This window comes from Balaenoptera physalus, assembly GCF_965194825.1.
Source record: "Balaenoptera physalus genome assembly, chromosome: 2".
In the NCBI taxonomy this organism is placed as follows: Eukaryota; Metazoa; Chordata; class Mammalia; order Artiodactyla; family Balaenopteridae; genus Balaenoptera; species Balaenoptera physalus.
In genome coordinates, this window is record NC_138883.1 from 152,892,348 (window position 1) to 152,914,421 (window position 22,074).

At 40.7% G+C, this 22,074-nt stretch overlaps 2 long non-coding RNA genes across 2 annotated transcripts in view; both read left to right on the forward strand.

Annotated features, from left to right (window-relative positions):
* LOC309655281 overlaps window positions 1-22,074 on the forward strand; it is a 380,610-nt gene that overhangs the window by 233,289 nt on the left and 125,247 nt on the right. The window lies entirely within an intron of this gene.
* LOC309655269 overlaps window positions 1-22,074 on the forward strand; it is a 51,032-nt gene that overhangs the window by 21,512 nt on the left and 7,446 nt on the right. Inside the window, exon 2 of the long non-coding RNA XR_014260734.1 lies at window positions 1-22,074. This exon is cut by the window's left edge and continues 20,909 nt beyond it; it is cut by the window's right edge and continues 7,446 nt beyond it. This is a non-coding gene — a long non-coding RNA (uncharacterized lncRNA).

Sequence of the window (22,074 nt, forward strand, 5' to 3'; positions counted from 1 at the left end):
TAGACAAAGACAAAGAGAGGGTCCAGAATTACCCTCTGAAAAGTCAACAGCTGGAGGTCAAGTTGAGAAGCTGCTGCTGGAGAGACAGAGAAGAATGGACCAGGGAAGCAGAGACCGAGAGAGCTTGCTATCCTTGTCACCGAGGAGAAGGTTCCAAGAGGGGCGCTGTCAAGGGTGTGTGGTGATGCGGAGGTGGAGGAAACTGAAGGTAGGTGGACAGGACGGATGCCTCATCCCCAGGTCATCCCAGACTGGTCACAATGGACTATGAACCACAGATGTCCCCTTGTTAATACTAACAGTACGGCGCGCACCTGCCCCTTCTCGGCATGCCCTCTGCCTGTGTGTCAGACCCTGGGCTGCTTACAGCCCAGTTTGGCCCCTCCAGTGCATCCCCACGCTGTGCCAAAGGGAGGGACTTTCAAACACGCCTGCTGATAATGTCATTCATGTGCTGGAAACCTGGCAATGACCCATCTACCCTACCCACTGTCTCAGGATAAAAGTCAAACTCTTTAATATGCAAGACCACTGATGGGCATTTAGGTTATTTCCTGTTTAAGGCTGCTGCACCAAGACTACCATGAGTTCTTACACTTATCTTTCAGGATTTTTGTACAGATGTTTCTTTGGATGTACAAATGGGCTGAAAATTAAAGATCTAAGTAACCTATTTTATAAAACAGAAAAAGAAAATCCGACTAAAATGAGAAAAGTTAGAAGTGAGGAGTTAATAAAGATGAGAGAAGTTATCAAGGAAATATAAAGCAGGCAATAGAGGAAATCAGTAAATGCCAAATGTGGTCCTCTGAGTCAACTGACAAAAGAGACAAAAGAGCACAACTGACTGAGAAAAAGTGGAAAAAGCCTAAGTGCATAATATCAGGAATGAAAAGGTGGGGGCATCGATGCTGATCCTAAAGACATTAAAAATAAGGGCAGGTTGCATCAGTTTCCTGTTGCTGATGTAACAAGCTGCCACAAACTTGGTGCTAAAAGCACAGATTTTGTTATTTGAAGGTCCAGGAGGTCTTACAGAGCTAAAATCGAGGTGGTGGCCACATGTGTTCCTTCTGGAGGCTCTAGGGAGAGTCTGCTTCCTGCCTGTTCCAGCCTCTGGAGGCACCCGAATTCCCTGGATTGTGTCCCACTCTCAGGGATACCATCATCCATCCTCTGCTTCTTCTCCGACTCAAACCCTCCTGCCTCTCTCTTTCACTTAAAAGGATGCCATGATTATACTGGGTCCACCCGGACAATCCAGGATAATCTCTCCATCTCAAGATCCTTAATTTAACCACATCTAGAAACTTCCTTTTGCCATGTAAAGTAACATATTCACAGTTCTGGGGAAAAAGAAACACAGGGTATTATGAACCATGTATTGCAAATAACTCTGAAATTTAAGATGGCATGAAGAAATTTTTTAAAAACAATTTTCCAGAACAAAAACAAGAAGAAACAGCTATCTTTATAATTCTATTTCTCAGTGGAGTTGAATCTACAAATTAAACCATTCCCAATAAGAAAACTCAAGTCCCAGAGGACTGCAGCATTAAATCACTAAAAATACTTAAGGAAGAACTCACACTAATCTTACACAAACTCAACCAGAAAACAATAAAAGTGGGAACATTTCCAGACTCTTTCTGTGAGGCTAGTATAACTTCAATGTCAAAATTTAGCAAAGACATTGTGAGATAGGAAAATTACAGGCAAATCATTCTCATAAACACAGGCACAAAAATCCTGGACAAAATATTAACAAATGAAACCAATGATGTATAAAAAGAGTAATATATTACAACCATGTTGGGTTTATTCTAGGGATGTATGTTTGATTTAAAACTCAAAATTAAAACAATGTGACATCATATTAAAGGAAAAAAATCACATGAGATTCTCAAAAGATGCAAAATAAGCCCTCTATATTTTCAGCACCCATTCATAATAGAACTCGTAGCAAACTATATATAAAGGGAGATTTCCTTATACAGTGAAGGATGTTTACCAAAAACTCCTGAAAATATTATACTTGAGAAAAAAAAACTTTGAGAGCTTTCTGTTTCTGACTGAGAATTCACTCTAACACTTTCTATTCAGTAGTAAACTGGAGCTCCTGTCCAGTGCAATAAGACAAGCAAGAGAAATAAAGATCCTGAGACTTAGAAAGAAAACTGTCATTCTGCATAGATAGCATGAATAAAGATCCTGAGACTTAGAAAGAAAACTGTCATTTTGCATAGACAGCATGACTGTGCAGATAGAAAATTCATTAGAATATGCAGATAAACTATGAGGATAAATGAGTTTAACAATGTCATCCAAGAGAAAAGTGCGCAGATATACACAAAAAGATATTTATGAGAATGTTCATAGTAGCTTTATTCACAACAGCCCCAAACTAGAAACAGCACAAAAGTCCCTTAACAACATAGCGCTAAATAATTTGAGTTATACTGATACAATGGAATTCCTAAAGCTATGAAAAAGAACAAACTATGTATGCACACCCGTCAGACATACTATATGATATCAATTATATGAACTACAAAGCTAGTAAAATAAATTTGTAATGGTAGCTGTGAGAACAGTGGTCACCTTTAGAAAGGCTATGATTAGAAAATTCTGGGTGTTCGTAATGTTCTATAACTTGATCAGGATGGTGGTTATATGCATATGCTCATTTTTTTTTAAAATGTAATGGACTGTGCACTTATGATTTGTATACTTTACAACATGAATGTTGTAAGAAAAAAGTTATAATATTTTAAGGCTGAAATGAACTAAATATATTAGTAAAAGAAATGCACTAAATAAATACATCATATCTGTAAACAATTATATACTTACGTGGGTGTACTCATTTGATGTAACAGCTGTAACTTTAATCACTACAATGTTATTTTATTTTTTTCAATAGATTTCGAGTTTTTCTGGATTTTTCACTAAGGCTGTCTACACATGTAAACCAGGTACCTGCATTGGTACCAGGCAGGAGTTGGGAAAGCTGGGGACTATCTGACTGCCTCTTCATTCACTTTAAAATCAGTCATATGGGTACCAAGATTTTCTTTAAAAATGACAGCAGAATCTTAAATCTCCTGGAAACAGCTGCGACTTGGGATTCAGAAGACAAAAGCCATGATTCAAAATCCTGCTACTTGCTTTTGACTGGTGGTCCTTCTCAACCCTGCAAAGCTTCAATTTGTTCTGGCCTGTGTCCCAAGGTTGTCGTAATAACATGCACTGAAAAAACTGTTTGCTGGAGAGAGGACATGTAAAATATGAATGGAATTTTGCCGATAACATTTAATATGCTGGTTACCACAATCATTTACCAACAGGGAACCAAGCCTGCTCTGAAGTCCTCAAATGGAAATCACCCTTTGTTCCCTCAGGGACACACAAAGCCACTGTTCCCATAGCAACACTGTCACGTGATATGAGAAATCAGGGCTAGGCCTTGAATGATAAAACAAAAGAGAGTGTTAGCTAGCTAGCAAGGAAAACATCATGGGAAGATAGTGCCAGGTCTCCAATAAAAGGAAGCAGTGTATGCATATGTACACCTTGTGTAATACTTTTTATTCTTGAGAACTGTAAATAACCTATCTTTTTCAAAAAGCTTTTATTTTTTTTAGAAGTCAGTATTTCATTTGATATGTCAGATCACTTAGAAAAATAAGGTTTTTCTTTGGCTTTCACTAACATCTATCTTTCTCTTGCATGTAGTCAAGAAGAAATTGAAGACAAAAGAATTCATTTGCCCAAATCCTTGAGATGTTGTGACTCTGGCCCTTAGGGAAGAAAGGAGAGGAGGAGTGAGGGGCTGAAGGACTGTTTAGTAAAGATCTAGATGCAGTAAATGTGCAGATCTTTATAACATGCATAGATTTCTTATTATATGTTTTTGAGAATTCAAAATATGCAAGATGATATAAATATATATTATGGATTTTTTTTTAAGAGAAAATGTTTTGTGAAAATCCTAATTAGTAGTCAATGAAGTTTGACTTCTCTTCCCACAGCTTCCAGGAAAAGCACCAGAAGGCCAAGGTTCCTCTTTACCCTTTTCAAGTCCTCAGTAGACTCCCTCTGGCGACAGCACCAGAATCACAGCTAACTGCTGAACAATCATCGACAGGAAGACACTGGAACTCACCAAAAAAGATACCCCACATCCAAAGACAAAGGAGAAGCCAAAATGAGATGGTAGGTGGGGCGCAATCAAAATAAAATCAGTTCTCATAACTTCTGGGTGGGTGACTCACAAACTGGAGAACACTGATACCACAGAAATCCACCCACTGGAGTGAAGGTTCTGAGCCCCAAGTCAGGCTTCCCAACCTGGGGGTCTGGCAATGGGAGGAGGAATTCCTAGAGAATCAGACTTTGAAGGCTAGCGAGATTTGATTGCAGGACTTTGTCAGGACTGGGGGAAACAGAGACTCCACTACTGGAGGGCACACACAAAGTAGTGTGTGTATCAGGACCCAGGGGAAGGAGCAGTGACCCCATAGAAGACTGAACCAGACCTACCTGCTAGTGTTCGAGGGTCTCCTGCAGAGGTGGCGTGTGGCTGTGGCTTACAATGAGAACAAGGACACTGGCAGCAGAAGCTCTGAAAGTACTCCTTGGCGTGAGCCCTCCCAGAGTCCACTATTAGCCCCACCAAAGAGCCGGGTACGCTCCAGTGTTGGGTCTCCTCGGGCCAAACAACCAACAGGGAGGGAACCCAGCCCCACCCATCAGCAGACAAGCAGATTTGTTTTACTGAGCTCTGCCCACCAGAGCAACACCTGGCTCTACCCACCACCAGTCCCTCCCATCAGGAAGCTTGCACAAGCCTCTTAGGTAGCCTCATCCACCAGAGGGCAGAGAGCAGAAACAAGAAGAACAACAATCCTGCAGCCTGTGGAACGAAAACCACATTCACAGAAAGATAGACAAGATGAAAAGGCAGAGGGCTATGTACCAGATGAAGGAACAAGATAAAACCCCAGAAAAACTAAATGAAGTGGAGATAGGCAACCTTCCAGAAAACGAATTCAGAATAATGAAAGTGAAGATGATCCAGGACCTCAGAAAAAGAATGGAGGCAAAGATGGAGAAGATGCAAGAAATGTTTAACAAAGATCTAGAAGAATTAAAGAACAAACACCTAGAAGAATTAAAGAACAAACAGAGATGAACAATACAATAACTGAAATGAAAAATACACTAGAAGCAATCAGTAGCAGAATAACTGAGGCAGAAGAATGGATAAGTGACCTGGAAGACAGAATGGTGGAATTCACTGCTGAGGAACAGAATAAAGAAAAAAGAATGAAAAGAAATGAAGACAGCCTAAGAGACCTCTGGGACAACATTAAATGCGACAACATTTGCATTATAGGGATCCCAGAAGGAGAAGACAGAGAGAAATGACCCGAGAAAATATTTGAAGAGATTATAGTTGAAAACTTCCCTAACATGGGAAAGGAAATAGCCATCCAAGTCCAGGAAGCACAGGGAGTACCAGGCAGGAAAAACCCAAGGAGAAACACACTGAGAAACATAGTAATAAAATTGACAAAAATTAAAGACAAAGAAAAATGATTGAAAGCAACAAGGGAAAAATGACAAATAGCATACAAGGGAACTCCCATAAAGTTAACAGCTGATTTCTCAGCAGAAACTCTCCAAGCCAGAAGGGAGTGGCATGATATATTTAAAACTATGAAAGGAAAGAACCTACAACCAAGATTACTCTACCCGGCAAGGATCTCATTCAGATTCAACAGAGAAATCAAAAGCTTTACAGACAAGCAAAAGTTAAGAGAATTCATCACCACCAAACCAGCTCTACAAGAAATGCTAAAGTAACTTCTCTAAGTGGGAAACACAAGAGAAGAAAAGGACCTACAAAAAGAAACCCATAACAATTAAGAAAATGGTAATAGGAACATACATATTGATAATTACCTTAAACGTGAATGGATTATATGTTCCAATCAAAAGACACAGGCTCACTGAATGGATACAAAAACAAGACCCATATATATGCTGTCTAGAAGAGACCCACTTCACACCTAGGCACAGATACAGACTGAAAGTGAGGGGATGGAAAAAGATATCCCACACAAAGGAAATCAAAAGAAAGCTGGAGTAGCAATACTCATATCAGATAAAATAGACTTTAAAATAAAGAATGTTAAAAGAGACAAGGAAGGATGCTACATATTGATCAAGGGATCAATCCAAGAAGAAGATGTAACAATTATAAATATATATGCTCCCAAAATAGGAGCACCTCAATACATAAGGCAACTGCTAATGGATATAAAAGAGGAAATCGACTTTAACACAATAGTGGGGAACTTTAACAACTCACTTACACCAGTGGACAGATCATCCAAACAGACAATTAATAAGGAAACACGAGCTTTAAATGACACAACAGACCACATAGATTTAATTGATATTTATAGGACATTCCATCCAAAAACAGAAGATTACACTTTCTTCTCAAGTGCACATGGAACATTCTCCAGGATAGATCACATCTTGGATCACAAATCAAGCGTCAGTAAACTTAAGAAAATTGAAATCATATCAAGCATCCTTTCTGACCACAACATTATGAGATTAGAAATCAATTACAGGGAAAAGAACGTAAAAAACACAAAACACATGGAGGCTAAACAATATGTTACTAAATAACCAAGAGATCACTGAAGAAATCAAAGAGGAAATCAAAAATACCTAGAGACAAATGACAATGAAAACATGACGATCCAAAACCTATGGGATGCAGTGAAAGCAGTTCTAAGAGGGAAGCTTATAGCACTACAAGCCTACCTCAAGAAACAAGAAAAATTTCAAATAATCAATCTAACCTTACACCTAAAGGAACTAGAGAAAAAAGAACAAACAAAACCCAAAGTTAGTAGAAGGAAAGAAATCATAAAGATCAGAGCAGAAATAAATGAAATAGAAACAAAGAAAACAAGAGCAAAGATCAATAAAACTAAAAGCTGGTTCTTTGAGAGGATAAAAAAATTGATAAACCATTAGCCAGACTCATCAAGAAAAAGAGGGAGAGGACTCAAACCAATAAAATTAGAAATGAAAAAGGAGAAGTAACAACTGACACCACAGAAATACAAAGCATCCTAAGAGACTACTACAAGCAACTCTATGCCAATAAAATGGACAACCTGGAAGAAATGGACAAATTCTTAGAAAGGTATAACCTTCCAAGACTGAACCAGGAAGAAACAGAAAATATGAACAGACCAATCACAAGTAATGAAATTGAAACTGTGATTAAAAATCTTCCAACAAACTAAAGTCCAGGACCAGATGGCTTCACAGGTGAATTCTATCAGACATTTAGAGAGGAGCTAACACCCATCCTTCTCAAACTCTTGCAAAAAATTGCAGAGGAAGGAACACTCCCAAACTCATTCTATGAGGCCACCATCACCCTGATACCAAAACCAGACAAAGATACTACAAAAAAAGAAAATTACAGACCAATATCACTGATGAATATAGATGCAAAAATCCTCAACAAAATACTAGCAAACAGAATCCAACAACACATTAAAAGGATCATGCACTGTGATCAAGTGGGATTTATCCCAGGGATGCAAGGATTCTTCAATATATGCAAATCAATCAATGTGATACACCATATTAACAAACTGAAGAATAAAAACCATATGATCATCTCAATAGATGCAAAGAAAGCTTTTGACAAAAGTCAACACCCATTTATGATAAAAACTCTCCAGAAAGTGGGCATAGAGGGAACCTACCTCAACATAATAAAGGCCATATATGACAAACCCACAGCAAACATCATTCTCAATGGTGAAAAACTGAAAGCATTTCCTCTAAGATCAGGAACAAGACAAGGTTGCCCACCCTCACCACTATTATTCAACATAGTTTTGGAATTCCTAGCCATGGCAATCAGAGAAGAAAAAGAAATAAAAGGAATACAAATTGGAAAAGAAGAAGTAAAACTGTCACTGTTTGCAGGTGACATGATACTATACACAGAGAATCCTAAAGATGCCACCAGAAAACTAGAGCTAATCAGTGAATTTGGTAAAGTTGCAGGATACAGAATTAATGCACAGAAATCTCTTGCATTCCTATACACTAATGATGAAAAATCTGAAAGAGAATTTATGGAAACACTCCCATTTACCATTGCAAGAAAGAGAATAAAATACCTAGGAATAAACCTACCTAGGGAGACAAAAGACCTGTATGCACAAAACTATAAGACACTGATGAAAGAAATTAAAGATGATACAAACAGATGGAGAGATATACCATGTTCTTGGATTGGGAGAATAAATATTGTGAAAATGACTATACTACCCAAAGCAATCTACAGATTCAATGAAATCCTTAGCAAGCTACCAATGGTATTTTTTACAGAACTAGAACAAAAAATCTTAAAATTTGTATGGAGACACAAAAGACCTCGAATAGCCAAAGCAGTCTTGAGGGAATAAAACGGAGCTGGAGGAATCAGACTCCCTGACTTCAGACTATACTACAACGCTACAATAATCAAGACAATATGGTACTGGCACAAAAACAGAAATACAGATCAGTGGAACAGGATAGATAGCCCAGAGGTAAACCCACGCACCTATGGTCAACTGATCTATGACAAAGGAGGCAAGGATATACAATGGAGAAAAGACAGTCTCTTCAATAAGTGGTGCTGGGAAAACTGGACAGTTACATGTAGAAGAACGAAATTTGAACAGTCCATAACACCATACACAAAAATAAACTCAAAATGGATTAGAGACCTAAATGTAAGACTGGACACTATAAAACTCTTAGAGGAAAACATAGGAAGAACACTCTTTGACATAAATCACCGCAAGATCTTTTTTGATCCACCTCCTAGAGTAATGGATATAAACACAAAAATAAACAAATGGGACCTAATGAAACTTAAAAGCTTTTGCAAAGCAAAGGAAACTACAAACAAGATGGAAAGACAATCCTCAGAATGGGAGAAAATATTTGCAAACAAATCAACGGACAAAGGATTAATCCAAAATATATAAACAGCTCATGCAGCTCAATATTTAAAAAAACAAACAACCCAATCCAAAAATGGGCAGAAGACCTAAATAGACATTTCTCCAAAGAAGACATACAGATGGCCAAGAAGCACATGAAAAGCTGCTCAACATCACTAACTGTTAGAGAAATGCAAATCAAAACTACAATGAGGTCTCTCTTCACACCAGTTAGAATGGGCATCATCAGAAAATCTACAAACAACAAATGCTGGAGAGGGTGTGGAGAAAAGGGAACCCTCTTGCACTGTTGGTGGGAATGTAAATTGATACAGCCACTATGGAGAACAGTATGGAGGTTCCTTAAAAAAACTAAAAATAGAATTACCATATGACCCAGCAATCCCACTACTGGGCATATACCCAGAGAAAACCATAATTCAAAAAGACACATGCACCGTAATGTTTCATTGCAGTACTATTTACAATAGCCAGGTCATGGAAGCAACCTAAATGCCCATCGACAGACAAATGGATAAAGAAGATGTGGTACATATATACAATGGAATATTACTTATCCATTAAAAAGGGATGAAACTGGGTCATTTGTAGAGACGTGGATAGATCTAGAGACTGTCATACAGAGTGAAGTAAGTCAGAAAGAGAAAAACAAATATCATATATTAACACATGTATGTGGAACCTGTGGTTTGCAGGGCAGAAATAGAGACACAGATATAGAGAACAAACGTATGGACACCAAGCAGGGAAAGTGGCAGGGGTTGGGGTGGTATGATGAATTGGGAGATTGGGATTGACATGTATACACTAATATGTATAAAGATGGATAACTAATAACCTGCTGTATAAAAAAAAATAAAATTCTAAAATTCAAAAAAAATATTGGATCAATAAGAAAAAAATGGTTTAATAATAATATATACTTACTTTTGTGGTTGTTATGAGGTTCATATGATATGTTTATAGATATATGTCATAAAGGGAATATCAAAATAAAGCCAGTCATGCGCACACACACACAAAGAAAAAAAAAAGTCCTCAGTAACTGAAACTTTTACACCTGATACCATTAATCAGAGAAACTGGTTCCTTGTTCTGCTTCTTAAAAATAGATTCCATAGAGAAAATGAAATATTGATTAAGGGAAATCCTTAACCCAGAAGGGATTGAAATAGCTGTAGAATCTGCAGATTCTTCAGTTAAGCTACTGTGAATGGTATGACTTCAGCCTACAAAAGATTTATCGTCAGTCCCATATTTGCTAAAATGGTATCTTTTGATACTGTAGTTTTGTTTAATATATTTGTTTTTCAGAACACATGATGTTGGAGAATCCAACATCGATGTATTTTGCCAAGATCATTAAAATGACTCAATTCACATAAGAATACATACATGTAAACATATACAGATTATGTATATATGTACCAATGGTATAATAATATTTATTACTCCTATGATATATAAAACTTAGTAATAAATCTCAGTCCGCTTCAAAACCCATGAAACAATAACTGTTTCAAGCTGTATGAGCCAAGGGGAAATTGTTAAAATAATGCATTCATATTTTATATTTTAAAATGCTTTGTACCATCTGCTCACACTTACGAAACATGTAACTTAAACTACCGAGATAATTAAGTGTGGAACAATAACAGGAATGGCTATGCTTATTGACTGCTTGTACTATCTCAGGAGTTGGCTGGATCTGACCATCTGGAATCCTCACAGCGGCTCTGAGAGTGAGTGCTGTCACTCACTCCCCATTTATTGGGGCAGAGATGGGCTAAGTCTCCAGCTGAAACAGGCTGACCTGGGTGTCAAACTCAGGTTTTGCTGATCCCAGAATTAAAGCTTTTTATCGATAACATCTCTCCAAATACTGCCTCTGGGCTTAACGGCTGTCAAACACCCCAAAGACTAACAGACACATCCCACCCGAACCTCCACCACGGCCAATTTGATGCTTAAATGGTGACTAAACGTATCTTACAGGAACAGTAGCTACCACTTAGGTGCAAGCTGTCTGCGACTAGAAAGAGAAAAAAAACATGCTCAAGGTGAAATGTGATCATTACCCATTGTTTCTCAGGTGGCACAGCCTCTAAGCATAATAGTGAATTCCCCACTAAGGGCCAAAAATTGCCTTGGAAAATATTATTGTGACCTTTCTTTCGCTGTTGCCATAGAACATTGGCATCCTGACTGTTAGTAAAAGGTCAATACTTGTATTTAAATGGAGCGAACCCTGAACATCTATAATGCATGCAATCTACTATTATTTCTTTGTGGGAGGTTTATTACAGGGTTTGGTATGTAACCTAAATTAGATGTCTGAAGAAAAACAATGCTTTTAAATTTAGGAAATTCTAGAGAATTCTTTGAGTGAGATTCTCTTTTTAAGATTCCATGAATTTCCTTTGAAGATTTTTGTCTGAAACTGAGTCTTATTTTCTCCATTCTTTTCAGAAAACCTTTCCTTTCAACCATCCACAACAAAATGACTTTCTTTTATGTTTATGTGAAGTTGGATGCAATTATTTTATAATAAGTCCATCTCTGTAAACAACCCTATAATTTTAGACTTTTAAATGTCATTATCATAAACACAAATCTGCTTATTCTCCCCCTGGCTGGCTTTGAAATGGCATTTGGAATTTGCGTGACTCTGTAACCTCTGTCACCTGGATTACCTGGGTGAGTAAATCGTGCTAGCAAGTTACTACGGGTTCCACGGTACAGTTTTTCAAATTCTTGATACTGCCGATATGTGCAAGGAGCCCACTTTGAAAATGGAATGTGCCGTTTCATCCTACTCCCAAGTGGGTGGAGGGAGATGCACATCTTCCTGAGGGCATCTGTGCAGGCGGTCAGCGGGCTGCTGAAGCATTCACCGTGCTTGCATGGTGGTGGTCGGCTGCCAATTTTCCCAGCAATTAAAGCTTTAAAGACGAGGGTTTACTAGATAATATTTTAGTCCAAGGGACCTCCTAGATCATTTGGGTCCACATCCCGCCCTCTGAGTCCTAGAGAGATTACATGATGATGGGCAAACCACTTTGCCCTCTCTAGACAACAGTGTTTTAATATGAGTCAGTTCAAGCACATGGTCTTTAAAAGTATGATTGTCTCTGATTTGCTGCTCTCTTATGCTAGGAGGAAGGGCATCGGAGGTCTTGTTTCACTCCAACAACATGCAGGTGTAGGTTAGACAAGCTTTTCTGACTCCTTCCCACACCCTCTCGATTGGATCCAGGGTCTGTCATTCCCAAGACAAGTCACTTCACCTCTCTAAGCCAAATAAGATCAAATACTGGTGACACTCTGTTGACAGATGTGAGGATTGGATGAAGTAATGTTTGTAAAGCACTCAATACAGTACACAAAATATACCCCAAATAGTAGACACCTGTTCAGTCCTGGCATGAGTGGGAGGTCACGGTATTTGGGTAACATGCTGCAGTCTGCCTGTGATGCAAAGAGTGCATTCTGATGGAGGTGAAGCCTCAGCTGTCCTGGAGCTGAAGGGTCACATGGCAAGTGGACCTATCAACCCATCTCCTGGCCCCAGGCGCACCCTCGTTGAAGGCCCTGCCTGGGTGGGGAGAAGACCTGAGAGGCCAGCCAGGGGCCCGCCCCAGGGCTAACCACGGAGAATGTGCCTGCTCTTCATGAGACTCCTTATTTCTGATCACACAAGGTATGGGAATTATCAAGCTGCCTTTATGTGTATGTGCGCGTATGTTTAGTTCTTAGAAAATATGACAATATCAATCCATTAGATTTGGACTACTACACCATGGGGGAAACCACATACATATGTGAAGTTACTAGGATTTATACGTTTTTCTTTATACACAAAGGCAGAGAAACAATGTACTGGGCTGAAGGAGAACTGAATTCTCTGGTCCTGGCCCTGCCATGAATAACTACCTACGCTTCTTAATCTCACTAAGCCTCTGTTTTCCCGTCTGTGAAATTAGTGCATTAGACCACATAATCTTTATAATCCCCTCCAATGATAATATTTTGAGATTGCAAAAAAATTCTTTATATACATTTGGGAGCTTAGAATGCCTGTCAGCATTTGTGGGACTATGTTAATGTCACTGCTCCTAACCTTTCAAGAGCTCGCCTTAGCAGTGACTGTGACGAGGAGTCTAGGGTGAGCTGTAGTCTCTCCCACGTTCTCCTTTAATTTTATGGCAACTGAAGACTAGCGAGGACATTCTAGAACGTGTGTACAGAATCACAGAGGTGCAAAGGAGACCCTACAGATACAGTCTTATGGGCGTAACTCAACTTCTTCTAGCTCTTACAGTCTCTTTTCTTAAATATGGAAATCCTTCACATGTTTTCACATTCCCTGGACATGAACAAAATTAATTGTTTAGTGATTAAAACAGTGGATTAGGTTATAAATTTTATTTTGAGTTTGGCTTTAATGCATATTCTTCTGTTTCTGCGTCTGTCTCTCCAGGTATAAATGGGAAGCTAATATTCGTCTTATATGACTTACATGAGACCTGAAATTCAAAACCAACATAAAGCAAGGAAATGTGTTATGACCTGTTTGGCTAAACCATTAAATCAGAGCAGCAGAACAGATAGGAACTTAATTTTCTTTTAGATGAGCATATGTATTCTCTGATGTCTAGAAGTAGACTTTTTCACTTTTAGGAAAGTACCAAACTTTAGAAGAGTAATTTTTAAATAAATGTTCTCTACAAATGTTGGCCTTTGTTTTGTAGGAAACTTCACCTTAGTTGCCTCCAGATCTTGAACTAAAAGCAGAAACACTTTCTCAGCCTTTCCAGCCTCGAAGACCTGCAGAGAATTCTCTCCATACTATTTGTGAGTTTTGACCCACAAATGATCTTCTGAGTGTTCCTGATTTGGACTTGGATAACCCAGATTTGACTCAGTGAAGAAGTAGGAGGGGACAATTCCAACAAGGCAGGCATAATGGAGCTTATTATACACACTCTTCCTTGGTCTTGATTCATTATTTCTTAGGAAGAATGCCTCTGAGGGCACAGCTGCAGGTCCAGCAGGAAGGCAGAGCCTCAAGCCATAGAGGATTATTCTGTTTAGTAATCCTAATAATGTTTGTCCATTGGATTTTGGAATTATGTAGGACTGGTGGGGACTCCTTTTTTTCCTTTGTTTACTTTTTTGAATGTGAATGTCTGCAACTGTCATCTTATGCCTGTTCTACCACTGTATTTTGGGAGCAGATAACTTGTTTTTTGAGTTTCACAAGCTCTTAAATGGAGAAGGATTTCAGCCTATGTTAGATCACACCGAGTCTCACCCGTACCTGACTTAGTTGATTTAGATGATGAGATTTGGGACTTTTGAACTAATAAGAGATGATAGTTTGGACTTGAGTTGATGCTGTAATGGTTTGAGACTTTTAGGGACCTTGGGATGGGGTGAATATATTCTGCATGTGAGAGACATGAATCTGAGGACCAGAGGATGGCCTGTGGTCGGCTGAATAATGACCCCACAAACATGTGCATATCCTAATCTCCAGAACCTATGAATATGTTATATATATTACATGGCAACAGGGACTTCACAGTTGTGATTAAGATAATGATCTTACGAGGGGGAGCTCATCCTGGCTTATCCCAGTGAGCCCTATGTAATCACAAGGGTCCTTAAAACTGGAAGAGGGAGATAGAAGAGGAAGAAACAGAGAGACGCCAGCATGAGGTGGACTCAGCCTGGCACAGCTGGCTTTGAAGATGGAGGAATAGGGCCATGAGCCAAGAAGCGCAGGTGGCTTCTAGAAGCTGGAAAAGGCAAGGAAGCAGATTCTCCCTGGAGTCTCCAGAAAGGAATGAACCCTGCTGACATCTTGATTTCAGCCCAGTGAGACCCATTTCATACTCTGACCTCCAGAACTGTAGGATAATAATTTTGTGTTGCTTTAACCCATTGAGCTTTTGTTAGGTCAGCAACAGGGAAAAAGTACAGGGTTACTGAAGCAAGACTGTCAATAACCCTTACTGTTGGTTGGGTGCACGACTGTCTTGACTGCCCCCTTATTCTCCTGTAAAACAGATCTACTGACTCTGCTAAGGTTTATAAACAAGAAGCAACTCCTCTTTATAGGTGATTTTTTGGCCAACTAAAAGATTAGAAAGTATTTTGAGCAGGTTGATGGCAGCCATGGCAGCAGCTTTTCCGTGACACTGCCAGAGACAGGAAACCACTTCTGGGTCAGTGTTGAGCTGCCCTGGGTGCCTGCACGTCCCTCAGCCCAGGCCTGAGGGCTGCCAGACAGAGAACCAGGAGACAAAAATGGTGAACGTAGTAGGATTTCAACACCAATGACTGAAAACAAATCAATCAGTGCAAGACGTTATAGTAGCACACATTGAGGATCACGGGCAAGAGCCTCTCACATATTTAATAAAGAAAATGGATTCATTTTCCTTATCTGACATACATACTCTACTTTATCTAAAATTCTTGCCTATCTATTCAAAAATTCTTAGTATGAGAGAGTATCTTTTTTTAGCCTGACACAGCATCAACAGCAAATTCAATGTACATAATATATTCTTGTTTGTGAAAGGGCAGAATAAATCTGCAGGATTAAATTTGAAAAGGCAAGTAAGAAAAGTAACGTAGACATCTCAGAGCCTGTGCCATTTTTTAAACAACACGTGGCTCAGGGGGTGATGATGATGCAGCTCTCAGGACGAGGCACCTATGCATAAGTGCGGCAGGTACAATGGCTGTGGGTTTCGGTTTAACGATGGAAAAATCACAAGTGTGAGACAGTTCCTTTCGAGAAAACTGTAGGGAAAAGGAATCTAAAAGCATCTGCTTGTGAAATGCTTCAGGCAGGTCCCTGGAAAATGGCCAACACTGTTAAGTGCCTCAAGGTTGTTCCTCTAGCCCAGGTGTCAGTGGTGAGCCTGGAGGTGACATGTGTGTTTCCTTCCTGGACCTTCACAGGAAGGCACACAGCATATGTCACATGGCAAAGGACACACACAAACATCCAGGACAGCCTTACGGTAAACACGCAGCGCAGTGAGCTGTGGTTTTCTCTTTAGCTTTCGGGTTTTTTTTTTTTCAAACTTAAGCTCCTATAAAACGAGACGAAAAGGCAGCACACCCATTCAATCATTCTTGTTACTTGCTCAGGAAAACCAAAAAAAAAAAAAGGATTGTAGACTGTTAGCTCTTAAAGAGACCGAGGAGATGATCCTCAACCACCTTCTCACGTTTGAGGAAGCGAGATGAAGCAGCTCGCCCAGGCTCATACTACAAGGTTACAGCTCAGGCCAGAGGCAGATGTTGGTCTTCCGTCTCCCGGACCAGTCACCTTCTCACTGTACCAAGGATCCCAGGATTCATAACCTGTGTTATACCTGATTAAAATTTTATATGACTGAACTTAAAAAAAATTACAATGAAACCAGTGCACTATTTCCTGTTGTTCTACAACCCGAGGAACTCCAGGCAAATGTAAATGTGAAAGCTTAGGTAAAATATGTCCTATATTGACCTCCAAGAATTTGGCTCTATGTGCCCACGAAGTAAGCGAATATCCATGTGTGGTTTTCAACACCACTTCAGGTGCACTGTTATAATCCCGGTGACTCATCACAAAACAAGCCAGAAAACTAGAAGCAGATGACTGTCCCTTAACAGGCTGCTTGGCTTACTGGTCGTAAGATATGGCCCTGTGGAAATCTAAGCCTCCTCACGGCTTCCTCAATTCAATCCGTCTTCCTAAATGACAGCAAATGGAGCTGGAGTTTCACCTCCATCCTGAAGCTCTTTAGCGGAGGGGAAATGAGAGTTCTTGGCATCCACCGTGGATGCAGCAGCCCGTTGTTAAACTATTTCTCAATCTTTACTCTGGATGTACCACCCTTAAAATCCATACCTGCCTGGCTGTGTCTGACCAACTATTTTAATGTTATTACAGACTTACTGTGGACTTTTTCATCCCATTTTGCCTAATACAACGATTGAATGATACTTTTCTTTTTATTATTACCATTATTACTACTTAGACAATACCTTGGTAGTAACTCATGCATGGCCAGAAGTTTGCAAACCTGGGGCTGGAGCCTCTATTCCACAAGAACAGATTCATTTTCAGAAGAAAGACACCTGAAGAGGTGATTCACCCACAAGTAAAACACATTCGCATCCCCCCGTCTTTCCTAACAGCAGATATTAATAAGCTTTCAGGAGGGAAGGAACAAAGTGCTCTATAAAGAGTGGGTGAGGAAGATCAAAGATGTGTTTTGACCACTGACCATATGTAATAAAATGCTGACACTGCTCTTGTCTGCCCATTAGCAGCTACCAGCCGGCTCCCCATCCTCTATCCGTGAGGTCTCTGCCATGGAACGGCATCCAATTATCAATTTACCTTCTGCCCTCTGACCTGGCCTTCTGAAAGGAGCTTTTGTTGTCTCTGCCTGGGCTGGTGCACTAGCTAATTGAGATGAAAGGCATGAGGAGCTTCTTTTAGGACCAAAGCCACCACGTCTTACCAACCGGTCAAAGAGGAATGTTCTTGACTGATTTCTTTCTGTAAATATACATATATATTGTTTGGGACCCCATCAGGAGTGATTATTTCTGAAAGCAGCTAGTTCTATCGGCTGGGGCACTTCACGGTGATTTTCCATTAATATTTCTTTGCTTCAGGAGCAGAAAGTAAAAAGCGCTCTGAAAACAGCTGTTTGTGCATTGTATGATACTTTAATAAGGGAGCAACAGGCATGAGATGCAAGATGGTGATGCTAAAGCTTTGTTGTTCTTTCTTCAATTAGGGGAAACATCTACCTTGAGGTCATTAACAGGAAAAGGGCTTCAAACGCAAACAGAAAGTACAGAGGCATTAAAATGAAAAGCATTTCTTAACAAAGGATGAAAAGATTAGGAGCCTAACATTCAAAGGCGTCTGCGGGCATGTCTGCCTGAATCCGTGAGCAGGAATGAGAAAAGATCTCATCGTCAGCGGCATGCGGCCAGGCCGTGGAGGACCAGGAGCCAGGCCAGGGGTTCTGGGCTTTGGTAGTAAATGTGAAGACACTCCCAGCTTCTTGTTGCCTTGGTGGGATGGTGTTGGGCGAGGAGAAGGTTGAGAGATTAGATGTGGGGGAACCCGAGAGGCAGGGAGGCCAGTTGGAGGGCATAACCTGTGTTACTGAGCACTGCCAGGTGACAGGAGGTGTCCTCAGGCAGAAAGCAAGGGACGCATTTCACCAGAGCTGAGAAGGACACATCTGTGGTGTGGATGCCCATTTTTCTGCTGCCTTCTGCTATTAATAAGTTTCCTCTGTTACATCAGAAAACTAAACACAAACTTCTTTCAGGTGGTCATTTCATCCCTGTTTCTGACTGGTCCCGACCAAATTATCTTTACCTTATGCTATTATTACAGTTTTGCACGTGGATGGGTAATTGTGAAAGAGGCTCTAATTGTCACCCCATCTCTTTCCTCCCTTTTCCTTTTAATAACAGACACTGTGTCCCACGTTCATCTGCACTCTGGGGGATTTTAGAAGGCACAGCTGGGGTGAGCCCGTGACTACTTTCCAGATAAAGGAGAGAGATCAAATGGCCGTGGACGGACTCACTGGGCTTCACTTCCTCCTTCCCCTCTTGTGGACAGGGGCCCGATTCACCTCTGCAGACCAGAGAAGGCATCCTGCAGGAGTGAAGCAACAGAGAGAATGGACCTAGGTCCTTGGATGACCTCAAGGAACAGCTGCCTACACCCCAGACCCCCATTTGCCTCTGGACGGAGACCTCGGTTCCTGCCAGTGCCCCAGTGAACATGGTGGTCATTTAAGCAAGGCCCCCTAGGACATGAGATTCTAAGAAGGCGAACTTGCATTTGACCAGAATAAATGGCACAGGAGAGGAAGTTCTATCACCCAGCCTGTGATCCCTGACAATTCTCCCGATTTAGATGTCTGTGATTCTATCTTCTGCTCTAATGTATCTGGGAGGTGGGGTTAGGGAGTCTCTCGGTGTTAAGTCTTCTGCCATAGATTTCAAAGGGTGAAAACAAGTGTTAAGATAAGTAGCTGCCATGCTGGCCATGGGGCGCCCAGATTACACATTATCTCTGCACGTGTCTGTGAAGGTGTTTCTGGATGAGCCTGGCACTTGAATCAGCAGACTCTGTAAAGTAGATGATCCTCCCCAATGTGCGTGGACATCATCCAATCCGTTGAGGGCCTGAATAGAACAAAAAGTGGAGGAAGGAGGGTTCTGCCTTTTTTTTCTGCCTCACAGCTTGAATGGGACCTCTCATCTCATCTTCTTCTGTCCTCGGGCTGGGAATTACACCATCAGCTCCCTGATTCTCAGGCCTTCGGACTTGGGCTGAAACACAACCCCAGGTTTCCTGGTTCTCTGGCTTGCAGACGGCAGATAGCAGGACTTTTCAGCCTCCATAATTGATGAGCCAGCTCCTCAGAGTAAATCTCAACCTCTCTGTGTGTGTGTGTGTGTGTGTGTGTGTGTGTGTGTGTGTGTGTGTGTACACATGCATACAGAACCAATATGATATTTTGCTCTTACCTGTGTGGAGAACCCTAATATTGTTAGCATATTTAAAGTACAAAAAGTAGGCATTTTTATAAATGAATCATTTGAATAATTTTGCTTCACAAAAATCCTTGACCCATTTAAAAGAAAAGATAACAGTACATTTACTGACATCTCCTCCTGTTTATTCCATTTTCTCAGAAATCACTGAAGCACAAGGACAATTATTTTTATTGTTTAAGTGAAAGAATAGTACATTTTTCTAGTAGAAAGAGAAAAACAGTATTGAATGGACAGGGTAGAAATAAAACTTGTGGTGAAAATGTAAAAAAAGAAAAACCTGAATGTTTACACTGGTACTGCCAGACGGGTCTGTGGAGACCAGGCTGGCGACACGCTGGGCAAAGTCAGCAACTCCGTGGGTGCCGCTCGGCCCCAGGGACTCGTGCGAGGGGCCTTCCTGACACTTGTCTGGACGTCCTTCCAGCAAGAGGCAGCAGGGCCCACTGTCAGGAAAACAGCAGCTAGAATCCAGCGATATGCTAGCTCCCCCATTTCCAATGTGCTTCTCACCTGGCAGGTGCTTTCCGGAACCTTTAGGTTTGAACTTATTTAGTGAATTATCCCCGATTCTGTCTTTTAAGGGTATTTCTAGAGTTTTCCTGCTTTCCATTCCATTTGAACTCACTGTTCCAAACCATCTGTACCTTCGCATCTCCCTGTCTCTCGTTAAGCATCAGGCATTCTGGAGTTCAGCCCTCTCATCCCTACTGTTTTCACCACGTGGGAGAAACCTAGTCCCACTGGATTTTTTGTTATTTTCCTTTATTTACCACAACATAGCTACTTTCAAACACAAATGACAGTGATTGCTTCCAAACCATCTGATATTCTTTAGAAAAGAAGACGTCATGAAAATACAATATCAAGTATTTTGCTAAAATAAACATATACGGCGTCCACTGTCTTCCCCATTTCCACCAACCTTATAATTCTACCAGAAACAAAAATCAAGTTTGTCTGCTGTGATTTCCCCCATCAATGTCAGGGCTCCCCTGGCCTCCATGCTGTTTCTCTGTTAGCTAGTCTCCGCTTACAGGCTGCGAATGTAGCTGTAGCTGCAAGCTGGGCACAAAATAAAAGGGATTCACTTTAAACTCTCTCCAACTCCACTGCGTCAGCAGGAGCAGACATGCAACACACAATTCCAAGGCCTTGTTGTTCTTTTTGAGATACCTGCTCTTATCTCAAGGGTGGGCATTATCTTCCTCTAAAGAAGTGAATAGGTGGTTCTCATTCCCAGTTTCTATATGCATTTTAAGTTGATATAATTATCGCACCATTTCTGTTAATAATCTTTGCATGGCCCATTCTGACTACATCTGGAACTCTGAAAGTCCTGCATTCATTAATCTGTATTAACCCACTTACAAACTGTGTGATTTTGAGGTTATCCCATTTCTGTGAAGGAAAAATTCTACCTTCCTAAGGTATTGAGTGAGGTAAAGCACATGAAAATACTACAGCACACTACACTCTCATAAGTACTATTTCCACCTTCATTAAGATGGTGTACGTTTTCTACTGAGTTTCGGTGAAAGAGCCAGTGAGGCACACTGGAGAGAGCCTAAGCTTTGGTGTGGAGGATCTAGCTTTACGGGATCTCCTATCTTCAATGTCATCCTGTGTGAAACTCCTTTGCAGAAAGCATCTATGCAAAACCCTGGCGTGCTGCCAGGCTCTCAGTCAATGCAGCTGTAACTCATAGTTCCTGACATGTTTCTCCACATCACCTAATTGTGTTTCTCTTTCTGAGATGTATTCAGAGCTAGAAATCTTTACTATACTGTATATGTCAGCATTCTAGATTAATTTCTGGTTCAATGTGGCTGAAAACCAGGCCCAGAATCGTGGAAAATGTCCCCACAGCAAATCAATGCCTAACTCCGAGGAGGCTTCTTCTGCCGGAAGGCTCGCCCTGCTTGTCAGTCTCCAGCATTGCTGGCCCTCCTCCCATTCAGGCTCCTGGGACTATCGCTTTACCATTCATTCAACCAACACTTGACTTCGACCAAGCCTTGAGGTAGACGCTATTTGGTAGGTAAGAGCACCCGCCCTGCCTCACAGCCTACATTGGAAGACGGCATACAGAACAAGCAAACATGCACAATGCCAGTAGCTGCACATGATAAAGGTTAACACTGCAAAGGACTGACTGTCATCCTGAATGCCAAAGGATCTGTGCATCACTCTGATTTTATAAGAGGAACGGACAAATACGGTCAGAGTGGACAAAGAGGGCTTTCTAAACTATCCAGGAACGGAGTTGACCCAGAGAGGATGCAGGACCTCCCTGGGTGGCCACGTAGCTGGCACATCACGCAATTGGAGAGGGTGCCTTTGGATGAACGAGAAAAAAAAATAATACAATGTCTGAGTCACTGAGAAAATACAAGAAACACTGGTT